At 36.9% G+C, this 13,553-nt stretch overlaps 1 long non-coding RNA gene across 1 annotated transcript; it reads right to left on the bottom strand.

Annotated features, from left to right (window-relative positions):
- Window positions 1–8,113: 8,113 nt before the first annotated feature.
- Window positions 8,114–11,117, bottom strand: LOC131222946 (uncharacterized). The gene is made up of 4 exons (XR_009160241.1): window positions 10,992–11,117; window positions 9,945–10,729; window positions 8,403–8,550; window positions 8,114–8,293 (listed from the first exon to the last, which is right to left on the bottom strand). It is a non-coding gene; the product is annotated as an uncharacterized LOC131222946 (long non-coding RNA).
- Between the last annotated feature and the right edge of the window lie 2,436 nt (window positions 11,118–13,553).

The following is a 13,553-nucleotide window of genomic DNA, read 5'->3' as shown; positions in this document are numbered from 1 at the left end:
AATTACAATTAATTACAGTTACAATTACAATAATGCTGAAAATACAAATCTTTGGCTTCATTAGAGAAATGTGTTCGACTTCACCCTGAAATTTCAACAGCTTCGTATATTCCATCATCTTACAAACAGTCATGTCATTCATAAATTAGAATGCCCATTGGAGAAAAGAAAGACAGTGAAAGAAGTGCATCACGTATAACCACTTTTTTTTCTTAATGAATTAAAAATAAAAACTCAAAGAGGAATAAAATTGACACAAAAGAAATGGTCTCACCATATGATTATAGGTTTAGGTTATAGTTTAGGTTTAAGTTATAGGTTTAGGTTAAGGTTAGGCTATAGGTTATAATTAAGTTTAGGTTATAGGTTAAGTTTAGGTTATAGGTTTTGGTTTTAGTTTAGGTTTAGGTTAAGGTTTAGGTTATAGGTTATAGCTTTTGGGAACTTGATTACAGGTTAAGGTTTAGGTTTAGGAAATCGGGTTCGGGTTCGGGATCGGGTTTAGGTTTGGGTTTTCAAGTTTAGGTTTAGGTTAGGGAGTTAAGATTAGGATTAGGTGTAGGTTTGGGTTTAAAGATTTGAGAATACATTTAGGTTTGAAGTTTAGGTTTAAGTTAAAGGTTTTAGGAAAGGTTATAAGTTTAAGTTAGGTTTATGTTTAGGTTTAGGTTTAGGTTATAGGTTATAGGTTATAGCTTTAGGGAATTGAGAATGGGTTATGGTTTAGGTTTAGGTTTAGGGATTTGAGTTTAGGTTATAGGTTTAGGTTTAGGTTTTATGTTTAGGTTTAGGTTTATGTTTGAGTTTTGGGATTTGAGAATGGGTTCGGGTTTAGGTTATAGGTTTTGGTTTCGGTTTAGATTATAGGTTTTGGGATTTGAGAATGGGTTCAGGTTTAGGTTATAAGTTTTAGTTTTGGTTTAGGTTTAGGTTATAGGTTTTTGGATTTGAGAATGAGTTATAGTTTAAGTTTAGGAAATCGGGTTCAGGTTCAGGATTGGGTTTAAGTTTGGGTTTTCAAGTTTAGGTTTAGGTTTAGGTTAGGGAGTTGAGATTAGGATTAGGTGTAGGTTTAGGTTTAGGGAATTGAGTTTAGGGAGAGGTTAGGTTTAGGTAATAGGTTTTGAGATTTGAGAATAGTTTTAGGTTATAAGTATAGGTTTAGGTTAGGTTATAGGTTAAGGTTTAGGGATTTGAGTTTAGGTTATAGGATTAGGTTACGGTTTAGGTTTAGGTTATAGGTTTTGGGATTTGAGAATGGGTTCGGGTTTAAGTTATAGGTTTTGGTTTTGGTTTTGGTTTTGGTTATAGGTTTTGGTTTAGGTTATAGGTTTTTGAATTTGAGAATGGGTTCGAGTTTAGGTTATAGGTTTTGGCTTTGGTTTAAGTTATAGGTTTTGATTTAGGTTATACGTTATAGGTTTATGTTAAGGTTTAGGTTTAGGTTAAAGGTTTTGGGATTTGAGAATGAGTTCACGTTTAGGTTATAGGTTTTGGTTTAGGTTTAGGTTATAGGTTTTGAGATTTGAGAATGGGTTTGGGCTTATAAGTTTAGGTTTAGGTTATAGGTTTTGGTTTAGGTTATATGTTTAGGTTTAAGCTATAGGTTTTTGTTTTGGTTTAGGTTTAGGTTATAGGTTTTGGTTTAGGTTATAGGTTATATGTTTTGATTTAGGTTATAGGTTATAGGTTTAGGTTTTAGGTTTTGGTTGTGGTTTTGATTTAGGTTATAGGTTATAGGTTTAGGTTAAGGTTTTAGGGAAAGATAATAGGTTTTGATTTAGATTATAGGTTATAGGTTTAGGTTTTAGGTTTAGGTTTAGATTTTGATTTATGTTATAGGTTATAAGTTTAGGTTTAGGTTATAAGTTTTGGGATTTGAGAATGGGTTCAGGCTTAGGTTATAGGTTTTAGTTTTGGTTTAGGTTATAGTTTTTGGGATTTGAGAATGGGTTCGGGCTTAGATTATAGGTTTTGGTTTTGGTTTAGGTTATAGGTTTTGGGATTTAAGAATGGGTTCGGGTTTAGGTTATAAGTTTTGGTTTTGGTTTAGGTTTAGGTTATATGTTTTTGGATTTGAGGATGGGTTATGGTTTAGGTTTAAGAAATCGGGTTCAGGTTCGGGATTGGGTTTAAGTTTGGGTTTTCAAGTTTAGGTTTAGGTTTAGGTTAGGGAGTTGAGATTAGAATTAGGTGTAGGTTTTGCTTTAGGAAATTGAGTTTAGGTTATAGGTTTAGGGAGGTTAGGTTTAGGTAATAGGTTTTGGGATTTGGGAATAGTTTTAGGTTATAAGTATAGGTTTAGGTTAGGTTATAGGTTAAGGTTTAGGGATTTGAGTTTAGGCTATAGGTTTAGGATTAGGTCTAGGTTTAGGTTTAGGGAATTGAGTTTAAGTTATAGGTTTAGGGAAATGTTAGGTTTAGGTTATAGGTTTTGGGATTTGAGAATAGTTTTAGGTTTGGATTTTATGTTTAGGTTTAGGTTTAGGTTTGGGTTTTAGGATTTGAGAATGGGTTCAGGTTTAGGTTATAGGTTTTGGTTTAGGTTATATGTTTAGGTTTAGGTTATAGGTTTTGGAATTTGAGAATGGGTTCGGGCTTAGGTTATAGGTTTTGGTTTTGGTTTAGTTAATAGGTTTTGGGATTTGAGAATGGGTTCGGGTTTAGGTTATAGGTTTTGCTTATAGGTTAAGGTTTAGGTTTAGGTTATAGGTTTAGGGATTTGAGAATGGGTTCGGGTTTAAGTTATATATTTTGGTTATAGGTTATAGGTTTATGTTAAGGTTTAGGTTATAAGTTATAGGTTTAGGTTATAGGTTTTTGGATTTGAGAACGGGTTATGGTTTAGGTTTAGGAAATTGGGTTCAGGTTCGGGATTGGGTTTAGGTTTAGGTTTTCAAGTTTAGGTTTAGGTTTAGGTTAGGGAGTTGAGATTAAGATTAGGTGTAGGTTTAGGTTTAGAGAATTGAGTTTAGGTTATAGGTTTAGGGAGAGGTTAGGTTTAGGTAATAGGTTTTGGGATTTGGGAATAGTTTTAGGTTATAAGTATAGGTTTAGGTTAGGTTATAGGTTAAGGTTTAGGGATTTGAGTTTAGGTTATAGGATTAGGTTACAATTTAGGTTTAGGTTTAAGGAATTGAGTTTAGGTTATAGGTTTAGGGAGAAGTTAGGTTTAGGTAATAGGTTTTGGGATTTGGGAATAATTTTAGGTTATAAGTATAGGTTTAGGTTAGGTTATAGGTTAAGGTTTAGGGATTTGAGTTTAGGCTATAGGTTTAGGTTTAGGTCTAGGTTAAGGTTTAGGGAATTGAGTTTAGGTTATAGGTTTAGGTTTAGGTTTAGGTTTAGGTTTTGGTTTGGGTTTTGGGATTTGAGAATGGGTTCGGGTTTAGGCTATAGGTTTTGGCTTTGGTTTAGGTTATAGGTTTGGTTTAGGTTATAGGTTTTAGGTTTAGGTTTAGGTTTAGGTTATAGGATTTGAGAATGGGTTCGGGTTTAGGATATAGATTTTGGTTTTGGTTTAGGTTATATGTTTTGATTTAGGTTATAGGTTATAGGTTTAGGTTTTAGGTTTTTGTTGTGGTTTTGATTTAGGTTATAGGTTATAGGTTTAGGTTAAGGTTTTAGGGAAAGGTAATAGGTTTTAATTTAGGTTATAGGTTATAGGTTTAGGTTTTAGGTTTAGGTTTAGGTTTTGATTTATGTTATAGGTTATAGGTTTAGGTTTAGGAAATCGGGTTCAGGTTCGGGATTGGGTTTAAGTTTGGGTTTTTAAGTTTAGGTTTAGGTTTAGGTTAGGGAGTTAAGATTAGGATTAGGTGTAGGTTTAGGTTTAGGGAATTGAGTTTAGGTTATAGGTTTAGGGAAAGGTTAGGTTTAGGTTATAGGTTTAAGTTAAGGTTGAGGTTTAGGTTATAGGTTAAGGTTTTAGGTCATGGGTTTTGATTTAGGTTATAAGTTATAGGTATAAGTTAAGGTTTAGGTTTAGGTTTAGGTTTAGGTTTAGGTTATAAGATATAGGTTTAGGGAATTGAGAATAGGTTAAGGTTTAGGTTTAGAAAATCGGGTTTGGGTTCGGGATCGGGTTTATGTTTAGGTTTTCAAGTTTAGGTATAAGTTTAGGTTAGGGAGTTAAGATTAGGATTAGGTGTAGGTTTAAGTTTAGGGATTTGAGAATACATTTAGGTTATAGGTTTAGGTTTAGGTTTTAGGTTTTAAGTTAAGGTTATATGTTTAGGTTAAGGTTTAGGTTTAAGTTAAGGTTGAGGTTTAGGTTATAGGTTAAGGTTTTAGGTCATAGGTTTTGGTTTAGGTTATAGGTTATAGGTATAAGTTAAGGTTTAGGTTTTGGGATTTGATTATGTTTTGGTTATAAGATATAGGTTTAGGGAATTGAGAATAGGTTAAAGTTTAGGTTTAGAAAATCAGGTTTGGGTTCGGGATCGAGTTTATGTTTGGGTTTTCAAGTTTAGGTATAGGTTTAGGTTAGGGAGTTAAGATTAGGATTAGGTGTAGGTTTAGGTTTAGGGATTTGAGAATACATTTAGGTTGTAAGTTTAGGTTTAGGTTTTAGGTTTTAGGTTAAGGTTATATGTTTAGGTTGAGGTTTAGGTTTAAGTTAATGTTGAGGTTTAGGTTATAGTTTAAGGTTTTAGGTCATAGGTTTTTGTTTAGGTTAAGGTTATAGGTATAGGTTAAGGTTTAGGTTTAGGTTTACGTTTAGATTATAAGATATAGGTTTAGGGAATTGAGAATAGGTTAAGGTTTAGGTTTAGGTTTTGGGTTTAGGTTTAGGTTTTAGGTTTTAAGTTAAGGTTTAGGTTTAGGTTAAGGTTGAGGTTTAGGTTATAGGTTAAGGTTTTAAGTCATAGGTTTTGGTTTAGGTTAAGGGTATGGTCCCTGCAAATACAGATATAAACACGGCCATCCGACACAAATGCCAGGCCCTTCCAATGCTGTCCATAAAAAATGAACAGCTTCATCATGGTCATAATAACGGTTCCCTCTTTCCAGGGAACCCCGCTCTTCCGAATAGCTCCGACGCACATCCGGGTCTGCTCCATTAATTTCGATCAAATACATAAACACGGCCTGTCCAAATGGCCAGGCCCCTCCAATGCTGTCCATAGGAAATGAACAGCTTCATCATGGTCATAACAGCGGTTCCCACCTTCCAGGGACCCCCGCTCATCCGGATAGCTCCGACGCACATCCGGGTTTGCTCCATTAATTTCGAGCAAATTTAATGGAGCAAATACGTAACCACTTGGTCTCAAATACTTACTTTATAAAGAAAATCTCCATGTTTTCTCAAATTTTCCATTTCGATCTTTTTTAGCTCAAATCCATGTCCATGCATGAGAATCATGCATAAACATGGATTTTAAGCAAAATACATGAGGGAAATTACAACATAGATATCATGCACACGATATCACATAATGTATTGTTTGATGAACTACACATGTACATTCTTGACAAGAGACGTACCAGATGCTTGAATCTGAAATATGCAGCTCCAACCCTCCCACATGCAACATTTGGTTATCAGTATCAGCTGGGTGTAAGAAGCTAGAAAAACACACGCAGAAGAAATTAGTGAGCAAAACAAACATTGAGAAACATGAAAAGCTAAGAAAATGGAAGACTTACTCATTAAACTCGGTAAGATAACATGCAGATCACTTTGATCACCTAAAACAAGGAAAGAAAGGAATACAAATTAGACTATCAAAACAAGCATGTATGGCATAGCCATCACTATAAAACATGACATTTCTCTAAGGAAAGCTGCTCACCAGGAGTCCGTTGGTCATTCTCAGCATCAGCAAACAGGTCCCTTACATTCTTTTCAGTCTCTCCAACATATTTACTTAGGACTTAAGGCCCATTAAACAAAAGGCTAACGGTTAATTGAAAAAGGCCCATAGGATATTTTTCATTTTTAGCTGTCCAAAAATATTCATACCCCTCCGGCGCTGGTAGCCTTTTCTGGAACAATCAGAACTTTAGCCTTCCTCAGAACATCAATTGCTTGCGGCGTAGAAGGCATATTTGAACCTGGCACCCAGACAAGTATGTATTATTGGCAGAAAAGACAACTAAAAAAAACACACACACCGTGAGGCATTGATGGGTTTTAATGGAAAATTCATGTACGTTTATAGATATCTGTTTTCAATCTCATTTGGAGTTTTGATGAGTTTTAGAATTTTATGATATTTAATAAAATCTGGAAATGTGACGCCACTTTTGAAACCTTCCTAGGCCCACCATGATGTTTATTTGAGAACCAAATTATTTATAAGTTAACAAAGACATATAATAAGGGAAAATACAAATATTAGCTTAATCAAAAACTTATGTGACCCAAAGAATTTTTTAATAGGAGGTGTTTAATCCCAACTGTTTTCTGTGATGGGGTCTACTTGAGCTTTGGATCTGCCTCATTCGTTGTCTCATGCACTAAAATGATGTGATTTATGATAATACAACCGAGGTGAGGAGAGACATACTTCTTGGGTAATAACAGCTTTAAAACATAGGGGCGTTCTCCAATGTTACTGACCACCCACCAAAAAAGGGACGCTGATTGTAAATATTCCAGCTATTTTGTGACTGAAATTCAAGGATCCAGATTCCAATTTTCAGAATCTTTCTACTACTAATATCAAGCTACAATTTTCAGGCATTGTTATTTTCCAATTTCGATGTAGTTTAATATGTATTTGTGTAATTGTATAGGGATATTCTAGCACTTGGAAGCATACAAATATACAATAGAAGGCAAAAATCAGCAGCAACTCCCATTGAGAAAATGAATGAGACCCATTGAATTTTATTTTTTTTTAAAAGGTGAATACACACAGTCATAGTCTCTTTCCAACTGCATTTATAACTAGAATTTGGTGAGTCTTCTAATGCAAAAAACAATTCATTGAGCAGGGGATGACAAAAATAAGGGCAAAAAAAAGTGCCCTACAATCTGATTGTAGCTCAGATTGGGAAAACATGTTTTTAGAGATCCCTGTGCTAATAGTTCCCTGTCGAACAAGAAAAGACCATCCACAAGAAAATGTATAAATTGAAGAGACGTGTCTTTCAGGTACTATCAAATGAAACTAATATAAAAAATAAATGAAACTTGCTTGAAGATTTTGAGATAGAAATTACATTTTTTCTGCTGTTGCAAGACAAGTTACATAAGAGTGCTGGCGGAGTGTATTGGTGCATGTCCCATTAGACAAATGATAGGAAAATATATTTTGGAGCTTTGGGGACCTCAAACTTCCTCAGCTTCCTTAGAAAGAGAGAGAGAGAGAGAGAGAGAGAGAGAGAGAGAGAGAGAGAACAACATTGACTTAATAAAATTGTTCACAAAAAAAAAAAAAAAACAACAACAACTAGATAAATCAAACCATTTTATTTGGAAAGACACACATGATTGAGGTGAATTCAGGTGTCAACTATTAAAGTCTAAGGCAGACGTTAATCTTTCAACGTAGCTATTCACTAGCTAGTGATATGGATTTTTTTTCCACAATATGCAAACCATTATTCTGTGTGAAGATGCCAAGTTAACATTTATGAATTATTAAGACTTTGAAGATGCCTATCAAAGAGATGATGAGACCATTGAAAAAGATAATGACAATAACATAAGTTGCATTAGTAATTACTACATCAAAGTTTACTCATACAACAAATAGATTTAACAATGCAAGACAAACGGATCAACAAATAGGTTCCACCAATGGACCCCACACGCTGGCCAATTAAGGCCTGTGGCAAAAATCCCATCCAATTGGACCATGGGGTCCACAATCCAATCAACAGTCCATCAAATAGCATAATTGCTTGTGGGACAAACAGAGCCAACTGGATGGATGAAACAACGGAGCAATTGGACTTAGGGGGCAACAAGTCCAATTAGCTGGGTATTTTTAGAGTTAATACAAACAATATATGCAAAAGTAGGGCTTTTGTACAACCATAGAGCCCTAAAGAGAGCCATACAGTTGTGGATAAACAGTTTTGAGAGTGTTTGGATCTTTGGATGGGATATTTAATAACATTTTAACTTTACTAATTGATTTGTAGTAGTTAAGGTATTTTAGGAATGTTTTGTTGAAGGACCAATAGGCTTTTAGCCTTGGCTTCAGTGAATTTTGATTGGGACTTGTGTCATTGGCTATATAACCAAAATCCAAGTAGTTAGCCTTGTTCTAATGTGTGGGGTTCAAACGTACCTCCTAGGGTGGAAGCTCTCTATGTTGGAATAGTTTGTTGGAATCTATGATAAAGATTAAAACAGAAATGTATCGAAAGATAATAGTTTGTTCAAATTATTTTAATGTACTAAAAAGGGATGTTGGCATAGTTCACATAATAGAAATACAAACCTGTGAAAAAATTCCATCAACAATCCTATATGTGAGAGCATGGTTACCATATCTAATAAGATTCTCTTTATCAATCAAGAAATCATGATCCATATCCAGCTCCCAAAATTTGCAGTATATCGCATAGAAATGTTCATAGGAGAAGTACCTATAAAAAAAATTATAAAAAAAAAGAGGGAAAAATAAAACAGGAATTTGACAGATGAAGTTAACTCTTTTGCCATGAATCTTACAGCAGGAAGCGTTTCAATGGACAGATGCATTAGGTAGTGTCACCTTTAATCCAGAGTTGCTGCATTAATATATAAGAATCAATTCTCTTGTGCTTAACCATGATAAGAAATCATTCCTTAAGCCATTTTCCACATCTTCTGAATATATTAAACATACAAAACCATGATAAGAAACCACATTTTAGAAGCACAATTTGGGCCAGTTGCAATTCCACTCAGTGCAAAAATAGGTAACTTCCACGCTGTTTGTAACCAAATAATAGGTCGATCCAGTGATGAAGATTAAAGCTTACATATTCACTTTCTAAGGCTTCTCGGTTTCTGTGTATGAATTCTTCAGGGGAGCCCTGTGTCATTGATTTCAAATTCGGTTGACTTTTTGAAGGGCACTAGCTATCAGAAAAGTTTCAGTCAGGTCTCTCAAAAGAAACAATTCACTGATTAGAAGGTTATGTTCAATTTGATATAAGATGATGTTTCAAGCAAGAAAATATTACTGATGCATTGAAATGGGAACTGCTCACATCATCTCAACTCAGTAGCTGAAAGCTTGATACATATAGGAACCTAACAACTAGTTAGATGGTTTCTGAAATGTCTTTGACTGACTTATATATAGTTTGAATCTATGAGTTTTGGTCATATCTCTTTTTTTTGGACAAATTGTGGGCCCCACAATCAGATTACCTGTAATATCCCGTTACAACTTAAGAATTTAATAGGCATCTGAGTGACTTCTTGAGGTTTTTCATGGTCATGGCCTAAATATCAAAGAACTCTAACAGCTCAGGCTACATGCAAACCAAACTCAAACTACTTCAGGAGTGACGAAGCCCATTTACTATCAACCGGTGAAGAAAAAGGGACACCAACTAGACAATCTTAACTGTTGGAACCACCTAACCATACCATCGTGTCCTATAGATCCAATGGCTCACATTGTTTAGGTCCATTTATGTGTTGGAGAGCCATCTTAGACCTATGCATGATACAAAAGAAAGAATCAAAGTTACATTACCTCCTTCAATAGCCATGACAGATTAGAGCAAGAACACAGAACAAATGCAAGTTGTGCGATTGAGGGACGGATTTCGTGAAAATAAAAAAGTTTGTTCACTGGCAAGGTTTTCCCCTCTTCTTTTTTTTTATTTTTTCTTTTTTTTTTTTTTTTTTTTTTTGCATCAACTAAGGTGATGGCAGCAACCCTTTTTTTTTTTCAAGAGGGCCATGCCCATAATCTTTGATAAAAGAAACGAAGATGTACAAGCTACACTTTCGGGTGGGCTCCACAAAAAACATCGGGCCTCACCTATCATATCGGAAAATAGAAGACTGGAAAGGGGAATGAAAAAAATCAGAGCATGCCAAGCAGCCACTCAAAATGCAGAAAACTTCAGCTTCTACACCTCCTTGCCAACCAATAGCAAGGAGACAATTCCTACTCACCCTCCGCCAGCTACTACCCGTCACCCTGCATTATCCAGATACTCTAAACAAACAAACAAAAAATCTGCAGCCTAAGTCTCTGCAACAGATAGACTGGATCTGCCCCACCCTCCCATACAAAGTCTTTGAACGTAGCCCAATCTGCTACTGAGAAAATCATTTCCTTTGGCGATTGCATCTAATAACTGAGCAACAATGCAAACAACTAGCAAAATTTGGAGTATTTTACCATAACTCGCAAAAACATATCATGGTAATTCTTATGCAGACAACTAATATAGCTGAAAGACATTGAAAATGCTTCAGATTTAAAGAAACGATTTCCTCACATTTGAAGCACTTGAAGCGAGAAAAAAAAAACATTAAAATTAACAACTTGCTTGGGAGCAGGAAATAGCAATACCTGTAATATTACAATGATGACTTCCCAAAGTTTTAGTTATCGTCTATAAGCCTTGTAGTCACATGAGAACAAGTTTGACAAAACATAAGATAAACTTAGCTTGAGCTCTTTTTGGAATTGATGTAATTGTGGATACCATCAAACATTATTCATACTACTGACCTCTACCCTGAAAGAAACAAGTCTAATGAAAGATGGATTCTTCATCATCATCTACATGGGCAGGGGATACAGAGTTGTTGAACCTGAACAGAACATAATAAAGTATAAATGAAAATCAGTAAAAGAACAAATGCATGCAATGCCAAGCATCTACACTGTAAGCAACTATGGCACTCCTTATCCAGTAAATAAAATAACAACATGAAACATTCCTTGTTGAGCCATTTCATCAAACAGTTAGCATGCATGAAATATAGGAGGAATTTTTTATTTTTATTTTTTTCCTTACAAGAAGAAAAAGAAAAGGAAAGAGGAACAATCCACCACAACCCAATCTACCCATACCCTACTCATCTTCGAGCCTGCTGAGATTCAATAGCAAATCACCATCACCACATCTTCAACTAGCTGCCACAACTCTGCGGCACACTGACGAGCCCATCAAAACCTCTGCTTCCACCCTCTCCATTTGGCATCACCATCACCATCACCACAACTCCACCGGCTGCCATTATAGATCCATTAAAAAACCCATCAAATCCTATAAAACAAAAAAGGAGAAGAAGAAAAAGCATACTGTCTATGTAGGATTAGGGCATCGAACTAGGTGCTCACTTGGCAACCATCCACGTTGAAATCCTCGTATTTGATCCACTCATTGAACTCAGAGGGTTAGAGCTACTCACTGATGCTGTTTAGGACATGCAGAAAAATAGAGAGAGAGAGAGAGGTTGGGAAACAGAGAGGGGAATGGGGCCAAGAGACAGAGATCGAGAGAGGGCGAGGGAAAGGGATAGGCTGAGTGCAAGAGAGAGAGGGTGAGGGAGCGTGGGAGATGAAGAGAGGGCGGGGGAAAGGGAGAGGCTGAGTGCGAGAAAGAGAGAGGGTTTGGGTTTTGGGAGATGGGCGCGTGGGATTTCTTTAGGAGAAAGGGCGCGCGCGGGAGGATTAGCGCGGACGGTTTGGGTTTTGGGGGTGACGGACGACACCTTCAGTGCTTACTTTTAGCACTCGTGAGGCCCACCGTAATGTATGTTAGTTATCCACTCTGTCCATTCATTTTAACAGATCATTTTAACAATTGATTCAAAAAAGGATGCATGTCGAAGCTATAAACGTACCACATAACATATTAATGATAAATATTTATTTTTAATTATTTCTTATGGTGTGGTCCACTTAGACCTTCAATCTACCTAGTTTTTAGGCTCATCCACTGAAATTATATATAAGAATTGATGGGTAGCTTAGATAAAACACATACATTCCAACGGGCCTCATGGAGCGCCTTAAGCACCATCCATCTCTAATAAGATCCTGGTGGGGATGTGGTTTTAGCTACAGATTAAGCAGGCTTTAGTTACGGATTAAATCTGTAGCATATTAGCTACGGTTTATATCCGTAGCCAAAAGCTTTCAAAGTCCGCAGCCTTTACTCGATTTTTTGGTAGTGGATTTTCCCAAAATAACTTACGAGATCCAGGATTACCGACTCGATCCAGGCCTGAGCGGGGATTCCGAACAGCCTAATCCAGACTCCATCCCCACCCAACACCTCCTCCGGCGTCCACTTCTCAACCGATTGGAGACCCATTTTCATATGCAGATCAGTATTCCGTCTAAAAGCCTCCAGATCCCCTTGCGATTTGAACGTTAGGAGAAACTTTATTGTAGAGATTTGGACAATCTCCACTGCCGTTGAACTCAAAGACGAAGCCCTCAATGTGTCTGCAAGCCTTACAATCCAGACAATTCTATCTACTGCAGTACCCACCCTGGCAAGAGACAACAAACGCATCCGGTTCTTCACAGCCTTAGGGTCTGCCATAGTTGATTCCATAGGCCAGCCTTCTCTTGAGCAATCGTTGCGCTGCGTCGTCCCTGCTAACACCTCCACAGATCTGGTCGAAGCCGCTGCCACTCCCACAGATCTGGGACCTAGGGCATCCTTATTCCCCTGTTTATTCATTTGATGTGTCGTCCGTACATCTTCCTTCATACCTGACTGTCGTTTTGCCCAGGCTATGTGAACCACCTGACCATCTATCCTTCTTTCATTCAAACATTGGATGGCGTTAAATGAGTCCTGTTCATAACAGAAACGAATGAAAGCAAAACCATGGGATTGATTCAAGTTTTGATCCCAGGGAACGAAAACATCTGATAGTTTTCCATACCGACCGAAAATTCGATGCAAATCTTCAACTGAGGTGTCGAACGTTCGATTCGCTGCAAAAAGAGCAAACTTCGACGGGGGGTTTTTAGGTCGACGAGGAGGAACCCTCTCCCAGGGTCCATCCCGCTCCCGTTCCTCCATCACCTCTGTGTGGTGTTGGGGTAATTCCACCTGTTTCCTTTTTATAAAAATTAAAGAGAGAGAGAGAGAGAGAGAGAGAGAGAGAGAGAGAGAGAGAGAGAGAGATATGAGGGAAAATTGGTCAAGGAAATGCCTACCATTGAAACCTCCCTTGGGTGCACTATAAAGTTTATATGCCATTTGCACCTTTCGTGGGGCATTCCTACTGGGATGAATTGAAAACACAAAAATATTTGCCTAATCCAAAAGTTACGTAGTCTGTGAATGATTCAATGGTGGACGTTCAACTCTCACTGTTTTCTATCGTGCGGCCCACTTGACTTTTGAATGTGCACAGATGGAAAGGGTGGATTTATCACAAACGGTTAATATAGCTAAATGGCGGCCGGTGCTTGCTAGCGTGACTGCCAGTGGATATTCTAGCAGAAGGTGCAAACCATTGCGCAGTGTAGCATAGAACCGACATGGTATCGTCTTATGCTGGAAAACCTCTGTAAATCCTACGATGATGTATCTATTTTATCTACCCTGACCATATATTTTGGATCATTATTTTAGTATATGGGCCCTAAAGTAAGGCTGATCCAATT

The sequence above is a fragment of the Magnolia sinica genome, chromosome 13, assembly GCF_029962835.1.
Source record: "Magnolia sinica isolate HGM2019 chromosome 13, MsV1, whole genome shotgun sequence".
Taxonomy (NCBI): domain Eukaryota; kingdom Viridiplantae; phylum Streptophyta; class Magnoliopsida; order Magnoliales; family Magnoliaceae; genus Magnolia; species Magnolia sinica.
This window is presented reverse-complemented; position numbering and strand designations above follow the sequence as displayed.